General features: G+C 34.4%; 1 long non-coding RNA gene across 1 annotated transcript; it reads left to right on the forward strand.

Annotated features, from left to right (window-relative positions):
• The first annotated feature begins 559 nt into the window (after positions 1–559).
• Positions 560–25,344, forward strand: LOC106783202 (uncharacterized). Its single transcript, XR_001380843.3, has 4 exons — positions 560–694; positions 11,632–11,883; positions 13,490–13,520; positions 23,855–25,344. It is a non-coding gene; the product is annotated as an uncharacterized lncRNA (long non-coding RNA).
• The last annotated feature ends 866 nt before the right edge of the window (positions 25,345–26,210 follow it).

Raw genomic sequence — 26,210 nt, forward strand, 5'->3', positions numbered from 1 at the left:
ATGCAGATCCTGCCTCAGTATTGTCCACTGAGGGATCAGATATCCATGATCCCCAGCCCCTCATAGTCAATAATCGCCACGTTGGGTGTTAATTCCCCCACTCTTGCAGTTTTGAGCATCCACAAGTGATAAGCAGCTTCTCACAGGTGTCTCAACCACATCATGAGGGAAGCCTTTGTGCAAAAATGCAAATGATAAGCAGTGCAATTAGGTACCGGGGGGCTTTGGGGAGAAAAAGGAAAAAAAAATCTTTTCATCAAAATACAACTTTAAGAAAGTGTTTAAGAAAGTAAAAAAAAAAACTGGTTGAAAACATTCACAATGGCTGGGGGAAAGGTGGGCTGAGAAGATGTGAGGCAGGACACAAGTGGTCTCTGATACTGTCAGGTTTTTATGAGCAAACAAGCAAAAACATATACTATATAAACAGAATCAATCATGGGAAAGTTTCAATACGCCACAATCTGTTCAGAAACTGTTTAACTTCCAGTGACACCTAGTGGTGAAATATAGACACTCACAAGCATCAAGTTACAGCTCTGAAAATTTTACGTTGCTTAGTTTCACTCCATTCTGAATGAAAAACCCAGTGCCTGATGTGGACAGTCACCTGCAGTAACAGCTGTTCATCTGTTGGGACCTTTATCTTAATCCAGCATTTTAAGAAGAGCAGGCCAACTCCATTTGGTAGCTTGTAAGTAAACTCTATTGATGTGGGGAGCTTTGTAGTAAGACTTTGCTGTAAGTGGAGGATTTTGTGACTCTGGGCTGCTTCCCCGATATGTTTTCTATAGTTATATTCAGCCTTAAATGAGATCTCTATATTGCATTCATAATAAAAAAAATCCTAATTTCCTCAACTTTTGGAAGTCACTCTACTTAAATCTTCAAGTTAAAATATCTGAGAAAGTGTACCAAGTAAATTCCATCAATCTAATTTAATTCCACTATTCTAAAACAATGAATAATTTATATTTCCTCAATTTTATTTAGATTTAATTAAAATTATATTCATTGGTATCAATTTTTGTATGAAAAAATTGTACATGGTAAAAACTGATTGGCAAATCAAATGTTGGATTACACCTGTAAAGTTTTGCTTTCATAGATTTTCTTTTGTAGCCATTATTTCTACCAAACTGCAATTTTCCCAGATTGATTTGTACAGCTCTAAATGTTACTATATATGGCTTTATTCACTTTAAATCTTATTTTGTGTTGGTTTTGCTGCTATTCATATTTATTTAAAAATTTAAATAAAGCAAAAATAGTTTAGCTCATTGATGCAATTTAATGAGATGTTGTATGATTTTCCTTTTTCTCAGATTATTTATTATATTGCTAAATTGGTTCTCCCACAATTTTGCAAACTGTATACTAACTATGCAGGTCCTGGACTGAGAAAAGAGCATTAGCACTTCGGTAAATGGTCTCAGAAAGTATCACATCACCCACAAATAAAGAGAGGGAGGCTGCTTGTCTTACAATTTATATGGCTCTAATGTCTTTCTTTTGTCATAATTCTTAATTAATAAAATTGGGACATCTAGTACAATGCTGAATACAAATAGCGACCACAGACAGCCTTAGCTTGCTCCCAATCTTAAAAATAATAAGCCTGTAATGTCACCAGTTAGTATGATGTTAGCTGTAAGATTTTGTTGATGCCCTTTATCAAATTGGGAAAATTCGCTCTTATTCCTAGTTTACTGGGAGTTTTAGTCACGAAGAGGCATTGAATGTTTCAAATGTTTTATCTGTATCTCTTGAGATAATAATATGATTTTTCTCCTGTATTCTGCTAACACGGTCAATTATAATATATTTGATTTTCAAATATTAAGCCAATCTTCTTTATCTGGAAAAACCCCATATGGTCATCATTTAATAGGCTTTTTACACACTGCTAGATTTTATTCATTTTAGTTAAGGATTTTTGTGTCTAAGTGCTTAAGAAATGCTGGTGCATAATTTTCTTGTCTTGTAATTTCTTTGTAAGTTTTTAGAGTTAGGGATAGGCTGCCCTCTTAAAGCACATTGAGAATCTTTGCCTTCTCCTGTTTTCTGAAAGATTTTAAGTAAGATTGGTATTTCTCTTTCCTCAAATGCTGATTGAATTCAACAATTCTTCTGAGCCAGGAGTTTTCCTTCTGGGAGGGGTTTTAATAACAAATCTTTAATTATTTGTTAATATTTATTTTTAATAGTTAACATTTATTATATTAATAACAATCTATTATTGATACAGAATTATTCATATATTCTCTTCTTATCTCAGTTACAGTAAACTGTGTTTCTTAAGGAACTTGTTGCTTTTAATCTACATTTCTGAATGTATTAGCACAAAGTTTTTCATAATAGTCTCATCTCATCCCTTTAATAATAGAATCTGTGGTAATGTCCCTTCTGTATTCTTAATACTGATAATTTGTTTTTTTCTGTTTTTCGTTGATCATTCTGGCTAAGGATCCATCAATTTTATTAATCTTTTCAAAAACAAACATTTGGCTTTTTTTATTTTCTCTGTTTCCTGTTTTATTTCTCTATTTTTATTATGATTCTCTACTTATACTGGGTTTGCTTTGTTCTTTTCGTGTTGCTTCTTAAGGTGGAAGCTTAGATCACTGATTTTAAATTATCAAAACTGTTGCTATTATAGGGGAGGAAGACGTTTCCTCTACCCACTCTGGATCGTCCTGACTGGACAATAAATTAAATTCACATGAGACAGAATAACAGGAGAAAATTAAACAAAGCTTTGTAACATGTATACATGGGAGAGGTTCAGGTAACCTGGGTGACTCAGCCAGCTGGCCAAGGCAACTTGTTTCAGTACCTCCAGCTACAGACAGGGAGGACATTTGGGGTAGTGGTTTGGGTCTTCAAAGGGGAGGAAGGCAACCCACATGGAAATGGAAAAGCAAATCTCTGGTAAATAGAACTTTAAGAAGAGTGGGCTTAGCAAAGATCCTCCCAGTCTACCGGAACCCAAAATTATCTATGGTGATGGCCCCTCCTGGGGACAGACCTTTATTTTAAATTTCTTTTAGGCAGTTAGAGGGGAAAAGGTTGAATGTTCTTGCTGAGTCTGAGCCTTTATTGTCTTCAGCTTGAAATAGTCCACATACCAGAGTGGCTCATCTTGGGGCGGCCTGCCCTGAACCCCATCATTGTTTAATATAAGCATTTGAACTCTGGGGTTTCTCTTAGCTTTATATCACTTTTGAAGTACTTAATATATTTTGATATGCTTTGTTTTCATTATCATTTGGTTCAAAATATTTTCTAATCTCTCTTTTGACTCTTTCATTAATTCATGAATTATTTAGAAATATGCTACTTAATTTTCAAATATTTGGATATTTTCTAAGTCTTCTTGGTATTGATTCCAAATTCAATTCCACTGTGGTCAGAGAATATACTGAGTGATTACAATCCTATGATATTTATTGAGACCTCTTTATGGCCTAGCATATGGTCTACCACAATACATGTTTCATGTGTGCTGGAAAAAAACATATATTCAGGATTTGTAAGGTGCAATGTTCTATAGATGTATATTAGCTCATGTTATAGTGTTGTTCAAGTTTTCTACATCGTTATTCATGTTTTATTCACTTATGTCATCAGTTGCTAAGAAAAGTTGTGTTAAAATCTCTAATCGCGATTGTAACTTGTTTATTTCTCCCTTTGATTCTAAAGATCTTTCCACAATGAATTTTGAAATTCTTTTCTTTGATGCATTGATAGTTAGGATTTTTATGCATTCTTTATGAACTGGGCATGTTTTCATTATGAAATATTCATCTTTTTTACTGTTCCTAGATCTCTTTTGTCCTTCTTGTATTCCTGAGTTTACAACTTGTATCATTTCTCTTTCTCCTGAAGGACTTACTGTAACATTTCTTAATAGGCCTACAGGCAACAAATCCTCACAGGTATTATTTATCAGAAAAATATCTTTATTTTATCTTAATTTCTGAAGGATAGTTTTTTGTTTTTTGGGTTTTTTTGAGGAAGATTAGCCCTAAGCTAATATCGACCACCAATCCTCCTCTTTTTTTCACTAACTTTTTATTCTGCAATGTTTATTCTGTTGAGTTCATCCAGTATGTTTTTGTTTTCAGAACACGTTTTATGACTTTTGTATGTTTTGTTTTCATATATTCTATGAGATTGCCCATATGTTCACCCATTTTTTATTTTTACTTATAAATTTCAGAATATATATATTTCTGGAAAATGGAAAGAGGTTTTATTTATAAAAGGATTATTTACAAAGTGTAGGGGAACCTCAAATGAAGTAACCTGGAGCTAGTAGCAACAGAGCTATCACCTCATTTAGGCCTTAAAGGCCAAGTAAAGGGAGTCATTACTGGAAGCTGGAAAGAGAAAATCATATAGAGTCAGCAACTTAGAGAGGAGCAGCGATCTTTGCTTGAGGGACAGAGCTAACCCAAGGCAATGCCACAGGCCACATATATTTATAATACTAGTTTTAACCTCCTTTTCTGCTAGTTCTAATATCTGGGTTATCTATGAGTCTATTCCTTTAATTTGCATTTTCTGTCACATTTTCCTCACATATCTCACAACGATTTATGATCTATGGATTTAATATGTAGATAACAGTGGAGATTTAATTATACAACTCTTTTGCTTTGTTTTTATTTCCAAGAGTGTGCAATCTCTTTCCTGTTCAAGACTGCAAAAGACAGAAGGTGGTTATTCAGATTTCACCAGATATGATGTTAATCTTGGCCTAGGCTTCATTTATTTAAATTGACCTCATCTCTATTTAACCTTCCTCCAAGTGCCACAGCTCTTTCTGTCCAAGTCTAATTTCTTTTATCTTATCAATACTTAATCCTGAAGCCTGGTGAGAGGTAGACCTCAGTTTCATCTTTCAAATAAGTCATAGAAGAGCCCTTTGATTCCAGGCTCCATGAGAATACATGAGACTACAGTATATTCTCATGTACTAGAGTATAGTCTCATGTACTCTCCAGACTAGCCCCAGTATCTCTACCTCTTTCTCAGCAAAAAGGAGTAGGGAACCAGGGAGCATTGTCAGTTCAAGTAAATTGTTGCTTCATTTGAGAGTCTTCTAGACTCCAATCTCTCCAGTCTGTACCCACCATTGCCAATCTCTCATCTATCTCAGGCTTGGCAGGCTTTCTCCTCCACTGTTGTCTCCAATAACTGCCACTGCTTATAGTCATGTATAAAGGTCTCTCTTCTTTGAAAAGTCAGTCCATCTTGGATTTTCTTGCATCTACCTCTCCTTAATAGTTTCATAGATAAGTACAAGTTTTATAACATCTATTTTTTTTTTTTTGGTATTACCATGAGAACAAAGATCTCGAATGTCCTTTTATATCTCAGCCAGAAAATTGTTTATTGGTGTTTAATTGTAGTCAAATTGCAAAGAAAATCATTCTTTATTCATTTTGTTTATAATTTACCTGGTTCTCTTTATAATTATCTACTGCTGGGTAAAAGGTAAAGAAAGAAGAAAGAAATACAGTTATGTTAAAACTCAGCATAGCATCTAGGATTCTATTTTTCTATCATGAGCCTAGGAGCTCCTATTTTACAAATAGAACAGAGATGGAACATATTCTTTAGAGTTATGACTCACAAAATTTAAGAAACCTCTAATTCCATTTCTTCAAAAGCAAACAAACAAAATGTGCAACAAATAGTAAACCAACAAGAGTTATGCCTAGAGCTACTGCAGAGAAAGAGTGTGGGAGATAGCAATTGGGTCACTAGGAACTTAGCCTTAGGGAAATAGAGTTGAAGCCAAAGAAGTAGACTGCTAATGCCAGGAGAGGGAGAAATAGATGAGTAGGGAATCAAGAATGTCAGACAGCCATCCTAGAGATGTAGGAGTATAGCAGGACATGATTACCCTGAGACTAAATTCCATTGGAACTTTGTTAAAAGCATACTAGTCCTTGAAACACAGAACTGGAAATTTAAGTCTTGAACACACACTCTGAGTCTAAACCTCTACAATGATGAGAAAAAGCAAATTCTTTTTGGAAAAAACCATTGCCAAATTAGGACAATTAAAATTGCATAGAGAGGCTAGCCTGGTAGCATAGTGGTTATGTTCATGCACTTAGATTTTTATCTTCTACCACTTCATTGGAGTCAAGGGGCATCTCCTGTGAGCCAAAATAAAGTCTGTCTTCAGCTTAGCATCAAAACTGGTCTACCCTCAGTTTAACATCAGTGTGCATGCATGGAGAACTAAGGAAAAGGAGAGACCTTTTCCCAGGAAAGGACTGAGATAGACAAGGGGCCTCTCCCTACGAAAGAACTGATGGAGACTCCCTGGAAACGATTTAGGCCAGTCCCTTAAGGGAGCTTCTCTCCCAAGAACCATTACCAGTCTATGAGAGGTGATTGGGTGAGGGATCAAGGATGCATGATCACCCCAGGTCATAGCTGGGGAGCCCAACCCTCATGGCTAAGACACCTCGGCAGGAGGTTTCAAGGTGATGGTGGAAGGAGGTAATTTGTTCAGGGATTTTGTTTTGTTTTTGTATTTTCACCAATCTTCTTCCAACAGTACTGGCAAGAAATGATGGGCTTTATATAAAATGATTACATCTCTTTTGCCTGATTCTATTTTAAATTATATTGTGGGGACAAGTATTGTGTCTCACTGGAAAACATTTCCTTTGTATGATATTGTGAGAACATATAAATTGACGCTTCAGGCAATGTTAATTAAGCATGGTAAGGGAGATCTCAGTTAAAAATGAGCAAAATGACTTCAAAAACAGCTGTAAAAAGGATCCCTATGCAAAAAGAAAATAATCTTTGGCATAAAAAAAGTCTTCAGCCATCTGAACAGGTAGCAATTTGGATCCAGCATTCTTTTGAGTTCTGTGCATGAGGCATCACTGAAATTCTAAAGATCTCTGTTTGTGTCTATCTAAATGTCTGTATATGTGTGTCTATATATATGTTATAAATGTGAGATATTTATCCACCTCTGGATGATATTGCCAAAATTAAGAGCACTGTTTAATTGGCTTAAAGTAAGCACTTACATAAATTATTTTTAAATGTTACATAAACTAACCCAAATGTCTATGAAGTAATCTTTGGTAAATGAAAGCTTGTTTAAGGTTGTTGGTTTGATTAAATTCGACATATCCTCCAAGTTATCAGCATTGGATATAATGCAAACATGCAGCCTGGATTTACTAGTCAAATAAGCTCATATTATCTCTGTTACAAATTTGTCAGCAAAATAACAGCCTAAAATGATAACTGATTTTGTGTAATGTCTCATAAATTTTTTGTAGGGAGTCTAAACATAATTATTGGAAACAAGTAAACTAAACAGATGTAAGTAAGATAAAAGTTTTTATGTGAAATTTTTAATAATAATTATATATTATGGTATATGTACATAAAGTAACTTCAAAACATTTTGGTGACTTGAAACCTTAGAGTTTTGTTAAATTAAGTTAAATGATAAAAATTAGTAAATATCTAGATAATTTCTAAATAAGATAAAACATTATACATTAATTGTTAAATACAGGCTTATCTACTTCAGGCTGCTTCTTACAGAGAAACTAAAAGATGTTTGCATCTATTAGCAAACATGTCTTGTATTTTATTAAAAGATTGTATTATAAAGTAACATGTTTCTAGAAATTGTGAAGAGTATTTATAAATTTGCCAAGCCACAGAATACTCATGTAAAAGACAGTTTATAATTGCTTACTTCTTAGTTTTCACTAAAAATTAAAGTCTGTAAGGGTTAAGAATTTTAATTAATATACACGATTAAAGGTAGTAAAATTTAATGAGCAAAACATTTTTCAAGAAAAGTAAGATGTGTATTTTCAGTAAAGAACATATAAGAAATAAAGATATTTTTGTTTGTTTAAAAGGTTATAGAAGGTTTATGGGAAAAACATTTGAGAAAAGAGTGTCGTACATGGTCAAATTGGCTAAGATTGATGTGAATTTAATTAAGTGAATGAGTTGTAAGATCAAAAGTAATCTGGTGCAAAAGTAGAATTTGGGCTTTTAGCCCCACCCCCACCCCCTCAACCCCCGCCGCCTTAAAAGGATAATTCTCTTTAACTTTCAGTCTGCTCTCGATAAAGAGATTACAAAAGTTTTTTACTTTCAGTAGTCTGCCAGAAAGGTAGGGATTATATGCTTTCTAAAAATAAATTTCCTGTAGGTTTTTAACAGGTCTTTAATCGCAGGCACTAAGGTTTTTCTTACCACTATTTAGCTTTCTGGATTTGCCTGAAAATCTTTGTTACCATGGTTAAAGGGATAACTAATCATTGTTTCATAGGGACCTATGATGTTGTGTGGATAAATGTTATTAATATAAATATTTTAAATATACATATATATATATATATATATAACATTCCTAAACTACTGATCTGTCCTTGGTATCAGTCATAATTCAAGTGTTGCATGTCACAAAAATAGCCAAGCTTTTTGTTGATTGCAATTTTTGAGTCTTTTGTCATTTACAGATAGTTACTGTTTTACTTGGATGCTTTTGCAAATGTTTCATATTCAGAGAGATTCATGGAAAGGGTTTGGGTGCTTATTCTAGAATAAAGGTTTCTGACAAACTTTCAGATCATAAAACTGAACTGAGTAAGAAATTACAGAACTCTAACCAAGAAATGGATGATTTTATGAAACTGTGAACAAGCGATCAAGATCAAGAGTTTACTACATGGGCCTGAGTGAACCAATGGGGATGATTATAACATGTATGACTTTTTGCTTGAAATATTGCTGATTTGTTTTAACATATTATTTTTCCAGATTTAAGGAAACCTTTTTCTTTTTTCTCTTCAGCTAATTATGACTTATAGAAATTTCATAAAATTATACTTTTGTAAGCAGAATTGAAACATTTATCATTTTCTCCCTACCTGATCCCTCCAGAATTTGGAAACTCTTAGTGGGTGAATATTCCTAGTTTTGTGGAAATATAGTTATTTACATAAGTTCGGTAAGAATCTGTTTTGTTTTACTATAAAGTCTGAACAATATCTAAGGGCAATGCAGTGGATCAGAAGTGTGATGCTTGTGAGTGTCACTCCCTAAAAATGTCATCAGCACTCTCTTGCATATCTCAATTTCTGTAGCAGCAGTCTAGAACTACGCTGGGGGCTCAGAGCTCTGGATGAATAATTTGTTCAGACTTTTTTGACACAATTCATTCCAATTTAAAGCTAAATTTAAAAGATCAGCCTGCCTCATTCACATCCAAGTTCACCCTGGGTTCACCTGGCCTAGGAAATTCCTCCTAGGTTTCTCTTACCTTGCAAATTCCCCCTAGGTTCCTCTTGCTTAGGAAATGTACTGGTACCCCCTTAAGACACCTAGTCTTAAGCCTTGAAATAGCTCAAGTGAAAATCAAGACCTACAACTTAAATAAGGAGAAGCGGAATGTGCGAACTTAAGCACTACACCACCTGGTCAGCCCCTCAAATTTTTCTTTTTTAAGCCCAAAGAGAAACATTTTACTTTTCCTCTTATTTCATAAGATGAACTTGAAGAAGAAGAAAGTAGGAAGAGTTACTCTGGTTGTTATCAAGATTTATTATAAATTTAAAGTAATTAACATTGCTTTATTATATTGCATTGGCACAAGCATAGACTTATAGAAGAAAAGACCAGAATAAGAAGTCTAGAAATAGATCCATAGATAGACACTTAAATTACAAAATAATTGGTACTGCCTATCAGTGGTATTAGTCAATTGACTAACATTGAAAAAAATAAAATATTACTCCTATTTCACACCACACATGAAAATCAAGCCCAAGTATACTGTATTTATAAATGTAAAAAGTAAAATAGTTAAGTTTCTCAAAGTCAAAATGGTACACTTGTTTTCAAAGGTGATTCCCAGACCAGCAGAATCAGAATCATCTAGAAGTTATAAGAAATGCAAATTCTTGGACATCTTCCCTGACATAAAGAATTATACTCTCTGGAGGTGTCCCAACAATCTGTGCTTTAAAACACTTCCAGATGATTCTGATGCCGACTCAAGTTTGAGAACCACAAATTAAGGGGAATATCTCATGACCTTGGAGTAGGAGTAAATAATTTATAGGAGTAGATCACAGTAGCCATTAAGAAAAATATTGATAAATTGTATGCCATTAAAAAAAAACCTTTTCATCCAATTTAAGAGATTGAAAATTAAACCAAAGACTGGGAGAAAATATTCACAATACACATATCCGCCAAAGGATTAGTATCCAGAAATTATAAAAAAAAACTTCAAGTCAATAAGAAAAAGACTGACTTCCTTCCTTGCCACACACACACACAAATAGATGAAAATTCAAACTAGTACTTCACAAAGAGTGTATCTAAATGGCTAATAGGCATATGAAAATATGTGAAGTACCATTAGTCACAGGGAAATATGAACTAAAATAATGGTTCGATACACTACACCCCAACCAGAATAGCTAAAACTAAAAGGATTAATAACACCAAATATGAGTGAGGATGTGGAGAAGATGGAAGGTAGATTGGTAAAACATCTTTGAAAACCAGTTTGCCAGGATCTATTAAATGTAAAAAACATGTATAGCCTGTGACCCAGAAATTCCATTTCCATGTTATGTTCCCAAGAGAAATGACTGTTTATGTTCACAAAAAGCCATGTACAAAAATGTTCAAAGCAGTATTGTTCAAAATAGCTAAAATCTAGGAACAATTCAAATGTGCATCCACAGTGGAAGGGGTAAATTGTGCTGTATTTACACAGTGGAAAACTCCACAGCAATGAAAAATAATGAATTGCTGCTACGTACCCCAACATGGATACATCTCACAGAAATACTGTGGAGTGAAAGAATACAGATACAAAGTAGGAATTACTACATGATTCTAGTAATGTGAGGTTCAAAAACAGAACCAAAACTTACCTATGGTGTTAGAGATCAGAATTGTTGTTGTCTTTTAAAAGATGTTGACTGGGAAGTGGAAGCGAGATTTCTGGGTGCTGAAAACACTCTTTCTCAGGATAATGGCTTATGCTTAGGCTTTTTCTAGAAAGTAGAATCTACAACACGAAAGAAAAGAAAGTCAAAGTAAACTTTATTGATTTGGGAAGCTTTATAGGTAAGGATTCATTTTGGGATATGATACCAGGTATTAGGAAGAGCAAAATAGGAACAGAGAGAAAGCCAATACAATAACATGCTATCAACGTGGTCACCACTATGGAAAATCAGGATCTAATCCCTTTGGAACCCTCTGATGAATCAGATATCCATGATCCCTGGCCCATCATAGTCAAAGATTGCCACGTGTTAATTCTCTACTCCTGCAGTTTTGAGCATCCACAGTGATAAGCAGCTTCTCACAGGTGTCCCAACTACATCAGGAGAAAAGCCTTTGTACAAAAATGCAAAAGATACACAGTGCAGCAGAAGTTATGCTCTGTCATGTTGCCTTAGCAATGGCTGGGTGGAAAAAGTGGCTGAGAAGATGTATGGAAGGACACAGAGCTGTGTGATACCATCACATTTTTATGAGCAATCAAACAAAAACTATAATATATACAACAAAATCAATCATTTATTTTTTTCATAGGAAGACTTCCATGTCCCACAATTTGTTCGGTAACAAAGTCCCAGTGACACCTAGTGGTGATACATAGACATTCACAAGCATGAGGTTACAGCTCTTCCTTTGAAACTTCTGTTGCTCAACTTCACTCCATTATGGATGAGAAATCCAGTGCCTGATGTAAACAGTCACCTTCAGGAACAAGCGTTCATCTGTTGGGACCCTTATCTTAACGCACCATTTTGGGAAGAGCAGACAAACTCAATTTGGTAGCTTGTAAGTAAACTCTATTGATGCGGGGAGCTTTGTAGTAAGACTTTGCTGTAAGGGGACGATTTTACCTGACTCTGAGCTACTTCCCCTCTATGTTTTTCCATACTTGCAGTCAACCTTAAATGAGATCTCTATATTGCATTTATAATCTAAAAATCCTAACTTCTCCAAATTTTTGGAATCGCTCTACTTAAATCTCCAAGTTAAGGGATCTATGAGAAAGTATACTAATTAAATGCCATTAAGCCGATTTAATTCCATTATTCTAAATATACATTAAATAATTTCTATTTTTGCAAGTTTTATTTATATCTTATTGAAAGTACATTCCTTAGGAGCAATTATTTTTCTTATGAAAAAATTATACATGGCAAAAACTAACTGGAAAATCAAATGTTGAATCTTACCTGTAAAAGTTTGGTTTTTGTGAATTTTCTTTTGTAGCCATTTTCTACCAAAATGCAATTTACCCAGAATGAATTGTACTGTATGCAGTTTTATGCACTATAAATTTTATTTCCTGTTGGTTTTGCTGCTATTCATATTTATTTTAAAATTTAGATAAAGCAAAAAAAGTTTAGCTCATTGATGCAGTTTTAATAAGATGTTCTATGACTTTTCCTTTTTCCCAGACTAGTTTATTATATTGCTGCTAATTTGTTTTTTCCACAGACTTTGCAAACTATATACTAATTATGCAGGCTCTGGACTGAGAAACAAGGCTAGAACAAGAGTAAATGTTCTCTGTTGGAGTGTGTGGTCGTTCTCTGGACTATCATGTCTCCTACAAATAAAGATAGCTAGGCTTCTTGTTTTACAATATTTTTGGCTTTAATTTCTTTCTTTTTTGCCTTATTAATTCTTAATAAATTACATTGGGACCTCTAGTACAATGCTGAATATAAACGGTGAGCACAGGCATCCTTGCCTTGCTCTTAATCTTAGAAGAAAAGGATATAATGTCAACATTTAGTATGATGTTAACTGTTAAGTTTTTGTTGATGCCCTTTATCAAATTTAGAACGTTCCCTTTTATTCCTAGTTAACTGGGAGTTTTTGTCTTGAAGTCTTGAATGTTTCAAATGTTTTATTTGTATCTATGGAGATAATAATGTGATTATTCTCCTATGTTCTGTTAATGTGGTGTATTATGTTTGATTTTCAAATATTAGGCCAATCTTCCTTATCTGAGATAAACCTCACATGGTCATGATATAGTAATATTTTTATATACTGCTAGATTTTATTCCATTTTGTCAAGGATTTTTGTGTCTAAGTTTATAAGAAATATTGGTGTATAATTTTCTTGTCTTGTAATTTCTTTGTAAGTTTTCAGTGTTAGGAATACATGGACCTTATAAAGTAAATTGGGAAGTTTTGCCTTCTCTGTTTTCTGACAGATTTTATGTAAGATTGGTAGTTCTTCTTTAAATGCTGATTGAATTCAACTAGCCTTCCGTGCCAGGAGTTTTCTTTGTGGGAGGATTTTTAATAACAAATTAATTTAATATTCATTATTATTTATTTTATCATACTATATTTTGTTTTTAATATTTAACATTTATTATATTAATAGATTAATTAATATTGTATTAATTTTTATTAACAGAACTATTCAGATGTCTTGCTTCTTATCTCAAGTAAGTAAACTGGGTTTCTTAAGAAACTTTTCGTTTCTAATCTACAATTTTGAATGTATTAGCGTAAAGTTTTTCTTACTACTTCCACTTTACCCCTTTAATAATAGGATCTCTGGTAACATCTTTTATGCTTAATACTGATAATTTGTTTTTTAAAAAAATTATTTTATTGAGGTCAAATTGGCTTGTAACGTTGTATAAATTTCAGGTTTATATGATTATATTTCAGTTCTTATATAGCCTGCATCATGTTCACCACCAACAGTCCAGTTTTTATCTGTCACCATGCATGGAGAAAAGAAAATCTCTTCAATAAATGGGAAAACTGGACAGCCACGTGCGAGAAAATGAAACTAGACCACTATCTTACACCATACACAAAAATTAGCTCGAAATAGATTAAAGACTTGAATGTAAGACCTGAAACCATAAAATTCCCAGAAGAAAACATAGGTAGTACACTCTTTGACATTGGTCTTAGCAGCATCTTTTTCAATATGCGTTCTCAAGCAAGGGAAACAAAAGCAAAGATAAACAAATAGAACTATACATCAAACTTAAAAGCTTCTACACAATGAAGGAAATGATCAACAAAGTGAAAAGACAACCCACCAATTGGGAGAAGATATTTGCAAATCACACATCCGATAAAAGATTAATATCCAAAATATATGAAGAACTCAACAACAAAAAAACAAACAACAAGATTAGAAAATTGACAGAGGATCTGAATAGACATTTTTCCAAAGAAGAAATACAGGTGGCCAACAAGGACATGAAAAGATATTCAGTCTCTCTCATTATTAGGGAAACATAAATCAAAATCACAATGAGATATCACCTCACACCCATCAGAATGGCTGTAATTAACAAGACAAGAAATTACAAGCGTTGGAGAGGAAGTGGAGAAAAGGAAACCTTCATACACTGTTGATTGGAATGCAAACTGGTACAACGATGTCTCAAAAAGTTAAAACTAGAAATATCATATGATGCAACTATCCCCCTACCGGGTATTTATCCGAAGAACATAAAATCAGTCATTCAAAAAGATATACACACCGTTATGTTCATTGTAGCATTATTCACAATATCCAGACTTGGAAACAATCTAAGTGCCCATCAACAGATGAACGGATAGAGAAGATGTGGTGTATATATATACATAAATGGAATGCTACTCACCCATAAAAAAAAAAAGATGAAATCTTGCCATTTGCAACAACATGGATCGATCTTGAGGGCATTATGGTAAGTGAAATAAGTCACACGGAGAAAGCCAAATACCATACAACTTCACTCATGGAGAAGACTTAAAAAACAATAATAACAGACAAACAAAAAGATGCAAGAATAGAATGGTGGTTCCAGAGGGGAAGCAGGGAGGACAAAAGGGGTAAAATGGCATATACATGGTGACAGATAGCAATTAGATTTTGGGTGGTGAACACTATGTAGTGTACACAGAAATTGAAATAGAATGAAGTACACCTGAAATGTATACAATGTTATAAATCAATGTTACCTCGATAAAGAAATTTTTAAAAACCACAGCAATAATTTTCATTTTATATTTACTTATATTTGCAATACTCTCCAAAGTTTTGGTGGACTGAAAAGTAACACTATTATTGCTGTATGACTTTTTAAAACTCTTTAAAGATAGACTTTTACTACCAAAATTTTAAAAAGAATGGGCACAGATCAAAGAATATAAAATGCCATGTAGTTTTTTCAAGGATTTTCAAATGTTGTAGATTATATTTTCCATGTATGCTGGCACTGTCACATATCTGTCTCTTCAAATAATTTTTGTCTGTATTCAGCTTTTGTAAATTGCCTATGAATGATTTGTATAATTCTTTTCCAGTCATTTCACGTACTGGGAAAATTCTTCAACATGTTTTTTTTTACCTGACTTATATCTGAAGTTTTATTATCAAATCTTAGAGAAAAGTATTTAGCATATCTTACCTTATTTAAAATTATTTGATTCGTGCATCTACCATAATATTAATTGCTTGCTTTTGTATTTTATTCCCTGAATAATATGGTATATTATTTGTTATTAATGTTAGTTTTCTGGATATATGTTCTTCCATAATTTTCTATAATACTTACCAAATTAAGAGAATAGTAATACATTTTTTTTGGATGGTGCTCTGAATGCTTGACTTTGTCTTGCGAAAAACTGAGTCACCCATACTATATGTTCATTCACAGCATGTCAATATTTTTGTATAGTCATAGTCCCACAGCATTCATTATGTAAATTAATCATATTTCATAATTGACTACTTATTATGTATACAAGTATTGGTAAGGAGTTTTCCTTTTCTGGTAACGTGATAACTCTGCTGATCTTTTACTCATTTTCATTCATCAGATGATTTTTTTCATTCCTAAAATTAAATAATAATACATATGAGTTTTTTTTAAAAAGCAACCAGAATCCAGTTAGTTTTTCACCAATTTAAACAATTTGTGTAAAATAAATGTTTCAAAACCTCCCATCTTTACTTAAACTTTCCACTGAAGTATAATAGGTATTCAAAAATGTACACAATCATAATTATAAAGTTTGTTGAATTATCACAAAGACAATACACCTGTGTTATGTAATTCACATCAAGAAGTGGAATACCGCTAGCGCCTCAGAAGTCTCCCTGTGCCACACCCAAAATTACTCCATCTCTCATTCCGTAGCATAATCTCTATCTTGATTCCTAACATCTTAATTAGTTTTTCTATCCGTTTGTCATAGTTTACCTTCTCCCTAATGAATACCTTTCAGCATTTCCTTGTATGGTGACAAATTATTCCAGTTTTTTCTTGTGTAAAAAGAAATATTTATCTTCAGTTGTGATGGATATTTTCCTTGAGTAAAGAATTCTACATCTTCACTTTTACTGTGTTAGCATGCTGAAAACAACATTATGTTAATTTCTGCCTCCCATTGTGTTTTTCTGGAAGTCAGATGTTCACGTAAATATTGCTCCTCTCTGTGAAATTAGTTTCTCATCTCTGACTATTTTTAAGATATTCTCATTGTTTTTGGTTTTCAGTAGTTTTACTATGATGTACTTGGTCTGAATTACTTTTTGCTCATTTTGCCGTAGTACAATTGAATAGTTGAACTGCACTTTTTCTTTTGGAAAGTCTCAGCCATAATTTCATCTCAACCATTATCTGCTCCATTCTCTCATCTGTCATTTTGTGACTCAAGCTACACATATATTTGATCTTTTCATGGTATTCCCTCAATTACATGCTTTGTCATTTCTATATTTCCCAAATTTTTGTCCCTCCAAAATTTATTCTGGATATATTCTTCTAATGTAGCTTCCAGCTCACATGTTCTGTATTCAGTGGGGTTTTATCCGCTACCACATCCATCCAATTTTTTTAACTGCTATCATTTTATTTCTCCATTAGTTTCCTTTTTTTCTTTATATCTTCCACTTCTCTGCTAAAATTCTTAATCTTATTTTTCTCTCCTTGAGCATGTTAAAGTCTGCTTATTTTAAAGTCTGTATCTGATAACTCCATTATCTAGGACACTGGTAAGCCTGTGTCTGCTCTCTGTTGTCCTTTTTTAATTTTTTTTTTTTCACTTTACCTTGTCTCTTAATGTCTTTGAGTGGTGTTATGTTTTGTTTTGTCTTTATCTTTGTTTTTGTTTTTGAGTGTTGATCAATGTTATTCCTCCAGAATCATTTAGGGGCATTAGCAATACAAAAATATCACATTAATTTCACAGATTAAGATAATTTGGAACTTAGTTACAGTCTCTGCAAAGATTGTTCTCCTTCTGCTTCACACTTACTCCTACAATGCAGCCAAAAATAAGGTCACAACCCAAAATTCAGGCTCCAATGATATCCTGGAAGATTTATGAGTCTGCTGAAAGCTTTGCTTAGCTTCTTAGTCACTTTAGGTGCCTCTCAAGGAATTAGCAGGTACTCCTGTGAGAATAGTAGCCCCAAATACTGGGCTCATCTCTGTGAGTTTCTGTCTTCTCCCAGAAAATTACCTGGCAATTTATCTCTTCTTTGAAGATTCTTCAGTGCCTTGAGGCAGATTTTATTTTATATTTTTCTTGCTATTCCTAGTTGTCCTTGACAAGAGAGTTGCTCCAAATTAGGTAATCTACCATTTCTAGAAGCAGAAGCTCTCCTGTTTCTTTTTAAATTGTTTATTAATAAAACTTACTATCATTCCATTAGTGAAGTCACAATTTGTGTCTCAGGTATCTAGGCAATAGAAGAGTTGGTATAGACAACTGGAGACTATATAGTGGGAGATGATCCTTGAGCCTGTGTACAAGCTGTGTGAATTCAAGTTTAGTTTGTTCACAGGTCTCCTTCTTGACCATGAAGCCAGTTCAAAACAATATAGGAGAGAAACCAAATTTGGGGCATCTCATCCAAACTACATACCTAGCTAGGCTGAAAGCCAAGGCAAAAACTGACACTAACTGTTTTTGTGCCTAATGTTTTAAAATAATCCATATCTAAGAGCTCTCTGATTCCTTTAATAGAATCTTTGCCTCAGCCATTCCTGCTGAGGCAGACTAGTTAGTTGAAGGTTAGTGCTTGTAGAATCTCAAGCACATTGCCTAAGATTTGCTTGGGCCTTGTGGCCTGAGTTTCATTACTGACTTTGCTTGTGAGGCCTATGCATTTATTTAAGGCCCAGCAAGTAAATCTCTACTTCCATAGCAACACATTCTTGCTCTGGCAGATACTGTGGCCAGTCACCAGTATACTCTCTTCAGGACAAATATGCTCATCCGCTCAGCATAGGGAAGTATTGGCTGCTGACTGCTCACAGATAGGTCCCCCTCCAGGAATTGCCTTCTGTTGAAGAGAGTTGCTTTGTCCAAGGGAATGTCCCTTCTCTGGAGAGAGCACACATCAAATGTGGGAATAAAAAGGTACAGCCCCGTTACCTGTTCTAGGAAATCTCTGATGGGTCATCTTAGCTCCAGAATTCTCTAGGAGCTTGATTAAATTCTCTGGGCAACTGCATCACAGCTCAACCTCTCCTTCTGCTCAGTTCTGCTTTCCTCTCTCCTTTATAGGTGTTGCTTTTGAGAGCATTTCCTAATAAATGTTCTATATGCAGATGTTTATCTGAGTCTGTTTCCTCAGAAATGGACCCAAGACACTCATCTATATAAAAACAGCCACTTGACTTAGACAAAGCCATCCTAAGCAGCAGCAATCTGCCACAGTAAAAACCTCAAATGGATGCTAGGTGCAAAATCCTGCAACTACCTGCCCAGGGCACAAAGGTAAAGAGGCCACTGCGCATCATATGAAAGCTAGTTACGTTGAACCATATAGGGCAATACACAACAACAAGGTCAAAACTCATGTGATCATGTCCTAATTTCTAAAGCTCATTACTAAAGGCTGTTTGCTTTGGCCCTACCAAAACATTCTCACGCATTAATTTATCTTCTATTTCCACAATAGTTTTTTCTCCATGGTTGTCTTCTAACAAAGGCCTCAGTAGTCCCTTTGTTAATTGTCTCCTGAATTAAATTCTCCTAAACTACAGACATCAATCTTTCATCTTATCAAAATTAGTTAAAATGTATGCAAAAATTTACACCAACTTTGGTTATAACTTCCTCGGTTTTTGTTTTAAGTTACAACTTTTCCCTCAATTCAATATAGATGAAGTTACATTTTCTCCTTTGGATTTATCTCCGTGACATGAGTTATAAAATATTTCACCGTACCATTTGTCCAGAAGTTCACTCTGATTCTAATGTTTCACATAAATTTTGGAAAAACTGGCTGCATTTTTCTCCCTTGCCTTAAAAACTATACGTCTACAAACAAATTATAATGATAACACAATGACAAGACAAAAATGAACTTAGAAAAATAACATAGATGTCATTGTCAAAAACTTGATTTAGCCTTAGCAAACAATAAATAATCCATATAGGTCATTACAATGAGAATAATAAAGAGCTACCGGGAAGCATTTCATGAACCAAAGCTGTCAACCTTTAGTTGATAGTAAGCCAACATCCTGGATTCGTTAGGACCAAGTTTAGCTGCAGGTGTCAGAAAATTCAAACAAACAATATCTTTAACAAGATGTGGTTATATTCTCTGTGGTTATATATATAGTCTCTGTCTTGTGAAGAGACTGGAAGTAGGCAATTCAGGGTTGTTCTGGCATTCTATTGCTCAGGGACTTGGTTCCCAGTTTCGTCTTTTGTGTGGATTTTTTTCTGGATTTTTTTGTTTTACTTTATTTGTTTCGTTGTGGTCTTCACCATGCTTGGTCCTCATTCCGAAGGTCATCCCATACTCTGAGATGGCTGCCAGAGATCTTTTCATCAAACCCACCTTTTATCCAGTGATGAGGAGAAAGGAGGAAGCTGAACACACCCACCTCCCACTGCTTCAGATCTACTTTGCAGAACTTGAACACTCCGTTGGTCAACTGCAGTCACTTAGCCACAACCAGCTAAAAGAGTAACTAAGAGATACAGCTTTTATTCTACCCAACTAATAATCAGGGCGTTGATTTTTTCTAGAGGAAGTAGAAAGTAGATTCTGGGAGACAACCAGTTGTAAATCACATTTGGCAATTCATCTATCCATTTAGGTATGTCAATGTGTAGTTGGGGGCCAGTTTCATTCGAATAGGTAACATAGAAATAAAATTATTCAAAGCTCAAAAACCATATGTGCTTTTCTCAGGACTCTTTACACACGAATTAAGGCTCATACTTGTTTTAGAATATTTTCATGTCTAAAGTCACATCTGACATTCTCTCTGAGGTAGAATTGGTTATGCACTGGGGATGGAAAGAGTTGTAGTTAGGCTAACAAGTGACTGTCAAAGAACAGAACCAAAATGGTATCGTGAGAAGAATCTTGGTACTCTCTTTGGGTATTATCCTCCCGGGAGCACATCTGAGATTCAGGCAAGAGTTCTTGAGTAGATCTCCAAAAGCCACATGAAATTTCCAATTGCCAGTTCCAACCACAGCTCAACAGATGACTAAAGTTACTGCTCTGCATTTACCAGATAATATAAAATTGTTGCACATAAGGAGTATGTTAGAATACATAAGCTGAAAGTTGCTGCTGCTCAAAAATAATTATTTTAGATCAACATATACAATATTTATGGGAAACAGAGTCTGTTCATTCCTATAGGTAATGTAAAATCTCCCCTTGAGTTTTCCAGAACATCAGAGAGCTGCACACTAATGAGATCATGTTGCATTGTGAAGAGTTATTTTCCTCATTTTTTGTGTTAGGCAGATATAATCACCTTAAGAGATGTAAACAAACCTGGGGAAAGAGTGAAGGGGCAAAGGAGCACATATGTACGGTGACAGATAAAACAAGATTATTGGTGAACATAGTGGTCTATACAGAAACTGAAACATAATAATGTACATCTGAAATTTACACAATGTTATAAGCCAATAAGACCTCAATAAATATTTTTTAAAAAATTAAAAATAATTAATTAAAAAAAGGCCTATGCAAATCATAAAACTTATTGAATGAACTTTCCTGACACTATTGTTCACTGAACCAAATAGTTTCCTCTTTATGAGAAATGATGGGCCAATTTTCTTTGTGGCCTCAGGACCAGGAGTGGATATACCTTTCCTGAACATTTTATTTGTCTATGTCTTCTAGACACTGTGAATATGTAATGCATCTTGTCTTAATCATCTCAGAGTCCTCTAATAATTTGCAACCCATATATAACCAATGTATAGGATATTTTGACACTTTTTAAAATTTACTTCATTCTTGGCTTCATCAAATTTTCCAGCCATATACTCTCTTTGGTTCTATTCCTATATTATTATTGATATTTTTATTTATTTAATTTTTTTGGTAAGGAAAATCACCCCTGAGCTAACATCCGTGCTAATCTTCCTATATTTTATGTGGAATGCTGCCATAGTATGGCTTGATGAGCGGTGCCAAGTCCGCACCTGGGATCTGAACCCACAGACCCCATGTAACCGAAAGTTCGGTCTCTGAACCCGATGCCAATCCAAATAACAAGAACAGAGTTGTGTGTGGAGGAGGAAAGGTTTTTACTATGCCAGGCACAGGGAGCAAAGCAAGGGCTCATGCCTCAAAAATTGCTAGCTCCCCGATGAGGAATGGGTAGGGATTTTTATTTGGGGATTTTGGGTAGGGGAGGGAGTGCATGTAGCTGTGCAGGCTGGTGTTTTCCCACCAGCCTGCGTTTGGCCTTGAGAGGCTGCTTGCAGCAACGCAGGGAGAGGGTGAGATAGGAGGATGGCAGGTGGGTGTCCTTCGCCATTGTCTCTTGTCTCGTCTTCCTGTTTGAGGTGGGTTCGAGCCCCAGGAGTGAGGAGTTGAGGTCTGGGAAGCCTCCGTTCCTTGATATTCTTGAGACAGCGGCTTTCCTGGCAAAGTCAAGGACACACAATTAGCTAAACTTTAGTGTGCCTCCAACTCCAGGCCACCTGGGCTTTTTACAATTTGTAACTCCCATTTAGTTGTAAAGCTCAAGGAGTTTAAGTTTAAAGAAACAGGTATTTACATATGAATGGTGCTAGAGAAGCAGAAAAGGGGGTGGTGGGTTTTAGTTTTAACCCCATATACACTGGGTTCAATGTGGGGGAACTGATATCAGGGCTGATGTGAAGAGCCTGTAACACCCAGGCAGCCAAGGGAGAGAGCACGAACTTAACCACCCCTACCACTTTTCTTGCTGGAGGAAGATTAGCTCTGAGCTAACATCTGTACCAATCTTCCTCTATTTCTTATGTGGGTCATGGCCACAGTGTGACTTGATGAGTGGTGTAGGTCCACACCCAGGATCCATGCCTGCAAACTCAGGGCGCTGAGGCAGAGTGTGCTGGACTTAACCACTAGACCATGGGGCCAGCCCAGATATATTTTAAATTTTATGTACATATTTTTGTAAGTAATTTTCAGTTATTTTTAGAGCTAACAAGTTATTGCGAATATAAGCGTGGCTTTGTAAGCTCCTTGATGATCTGAGGAACTTCTAAACTTTTAATAATAACTAGAATGCTGAAACTTTGTTTTAATCTCTATGGCCACCCAGCAACAAAATGTAGATATTTATCTCAATCTGTACCTTCTGATAATTACAAAAGTCCTGAGACTTCAACTAGAAGGTTTTCGTGTTGTAGATATTTTGATTCTGTGCTTAGAAGTATAAGTATTTTATACAATATTAAATAGTTTTATGGTTTTTCCCAGAGAAGGTACAACCTTGGTGCAACCCATTATCCCAATACAATCTCTATTCCATAGAGTATCATTATACACTTTTCGATCTTGCTTTGTTGTTTTGTGTTTTGACTTTGGAATCATAAATGCAGGTTGCCGACTACTCATTCTCCATTTAAAATCTCATGGATATCATTTGGTCTGAGCAGACCTCATCTGTAAACTGTTGGATTTATTTATTTATCCCTATTTCTTTCTCTTCACCACATTCTAAAATATTACTGTGTTATTCTTCTGTTTGTATGTATTCTTATACAATGTGATGTTGTTTGATGTGTACAATTTTAATTTCCATAAAAGGTATTATTATACTATATGCTTTATATGTTAAAGTATTTAATTCAGCACTCTTTTAAGACCTTCCATATTACTCTGTGTCTAGTCTGTTATTTCTATCTGCCGCACAGAATCCCATAGTGGGCATCTATTGTGTTTACTTATAGCTTGCCATAGGGATGGACATCTAGCATGCTTCCCACACCTCACTACCATGAAAACACTGTCATAAACACTTTTATATATGTTCCCTCTGGAACTGGGTAAACATTTCCTATTATGAATATTCGGAAGTCAGATTGCAAGGTAAACAAGATACTGCCGCAAACTCCAGAATTACTTCATCACCAACAATGCATGGAGATTGCCACCTATCCCACTTCCCTGCAAACACTGGGCTTCTGCAGCTTTCTGATGTTGCCAAGTTGGTGATTTAAAATGAGATCTCTTAATTTTCATTTCTCTAATTACCATGAGTTAGATACAACTTTAATTTCAACAAAATATATTATGTGTATGCTTCATTTATTAATGCATTTCATTCAGCACACTTTTAAAGGCCTTCCATATTACTTGGTGTGTATGTACACAATACATATATATTTTATTTTTAGAATTTCAAATACTTCTCTCAATTTTTCACCCATTAATTTTGTTCAGTGCATACTTTATTGAAGAGAAAGCCTTAATTTTATAAAGCACAATTCAACAAATTTTACTCTTAGTTTAATTTAATTTTATTATTCTTTTTTTTTTCATTTTATACAGTTTGTGGTTCAGAAGAAACGATATGCAAGACAGTGGAACAGTCTATGCTGCCCACCTACTTGAACATACCCACTCTTGTCCTCTAAGGAATAGAGAACCCAGGACTCCGGTCCCTGCAGGAACAGACTTAGTTACAAGCACCTAGGAAGGGCCAAGTCCTTAGGGGTCAGGGCCAGAAGCAAGGGGCACCAGAACACTCAGGGGCCCACATGTAACTGGAACTGTGTATGGGAGCATGGAAGCTGGGGGTAAAGTCTAACCATAGGCCATTTCTCCCCAAGGCTATAGAGTTTCAAATTTGAGAATTTAGTTTAAGAAATAATTCCCCACTAATAGGTCATAAAGATATTCTGAAGTATCATATGCTGCAAACTTTGTATTACTTTTTGCGTTTAAGACTTATTCTATTGTGAATAAACCTTTGCTTGTGTCTTTCAAAAATTATTCAGATATTTGTAGTCATTTATTCTTCCACATAATGTAAAAAGTTAGTTTACAAGGTACCTCCGAAATCCAGCTGGAATTTCAATTAGGAATTTATGGAAATTATAGAATATTTTTTAATTTTTTTGTAACAACTCTTTCCACACAATTCCAGTTCATCAGAAATACTTTCTTGATCTTTAATAGTATTTAGAACTTCTCTGTACAGTTCTTGTATATCCTTTCTTCAGCTGTATTTAGCTATTTTATAGATTCTGTTGCCATTATAAATGGTATCTTATTTTCTTTTATTTCTTTGTTGCTCATATAAAAAAGCATTGATTATTTTCATATTTAGTTTGTGGCTAGATAACTTGGTGAATTTCCATGGTAGTTTGATGGTTCACTTTTTATTCTATTAGTTTTCTATGTAGAAATTATATCATTTGAAAAAAAAACCTATTCCTTTGAAATCTTTTCAGTTTTATTTCTATGTTAAATTTATAACTAGATAACTTATGAGCTCTTCTGTTACTTCCAATATTTTGCTAATTTCTAATTTCCTCATATAGAATCATATAAGCTGCAAATAATGATATTTTTTCTTTAATATCTATTTTCATACCTCCTTATTTTTCTAGCTTTACTAGCTCAACTAAGACTTTAGTGTGCTAATGAATAGTGCTGACTGTAACAGGCAGACATCTGGTTCTGGATTTTCACTGGAATGCTTTAAAGCTTCAAAATTAAACCCATCTCTTGGAGGTTGTTTGCTGCTACATTTGATCATACAGAGGGAGTTTCTTTCTTTCCTGAGTTGATAGTATTTTATAAGAATAAACATTTAAATATATAAATGATTTTTCTGTAACTCTGGAGATGATTATATGATTTTATTGTACTAATCTGTTGAAGTAAGTGATTTTATTAAGAGATTTTAATGGCAAACAATCCTCTTATAGATTTTGTTTTTATGGACAAATCCCATTTAATTGGGTGCCGGGTTTTTTTTTTGTAAATGTTTTATTTGAGTCTATACACATAATTTCTGAGTAAATCTGCATAAATGAGATTAGTTGATAATTGCTATTTTAATCTTTGCTTTGTTTTTTTCTGGAGGATTTTCTACTGGCTCTGGTGTCATCAAAATTTTGCCTCATAAAGATAGTTGACATTATTTTCCTTCTGTTTCTCTACCTGGAACAAAGTATGCGAAATATGATTATCTGCTTCTCAGTGTGGTCTGTACCTAGGAAATTACTCAACCAGAAACTGAGTAATTGTTCATTTTCCTTAACAATTACTTATATATTCACATTTTCTCCTTCTCCTAGGATTTTTTACATAAAATTTTATTTTTAACAAATCTGTTTATGTTAAATATATATAGCATTTTCTTATTTTCATCTGTACATTGCTTATCAGTAATATGTCTACTTTTCTAATAATATACACTTTTGATCCGTTCTGAGAGAGGTTTTTATATTTTTATTAGTTTTCTCAAAGTCAGCCTCTATGGCCTGGCCTGGTGGCATAGTGGTTAAGTTCATGCACTCTGCGTTGGTGGCCTGGGTTTTGAGGATTTGGATCCTGGGCACAGACCTACACACCACTCATCAAGCCATGCTGTGGTGGCATCCCAGATACAAAATAGAGGAAGGTTGACACATATCTTAGCTCAGGGCCAATCTTCCTCTCACACACACAAAAAATAAACAATAATAAAAAATTTGAGGTTAAAAAAAAATCCAGCCTTTAGTGTTGTTGGTCACCTTTATCAATTTTTTGTTTTGCTTTTTATTTTAACTTTTACTGCTCTTAAATTAATTTTCTACCTTCTAAATTTTCATTGATTTTGCTGTTCTGTTTTAGCTTCCTCAATTAAAATCTTATGTGTTTTGTGTCTGTCTTCTCTACAAATAAATGCTATAAA

Source organism: Equus caballus, chromosome 5 (genome assembly GCF_041296265.1).
Source record: "Equus caballus isolate H_3958 breed thoroughbred chromosome 5, TB-T2T, whole genome shotgun sequence".
Lineage (NCBI taxonomy): Eukaryota > Metazoa > Chordata > Mammalia > Perissodactyla > Equidae > Equus > Equus caballus.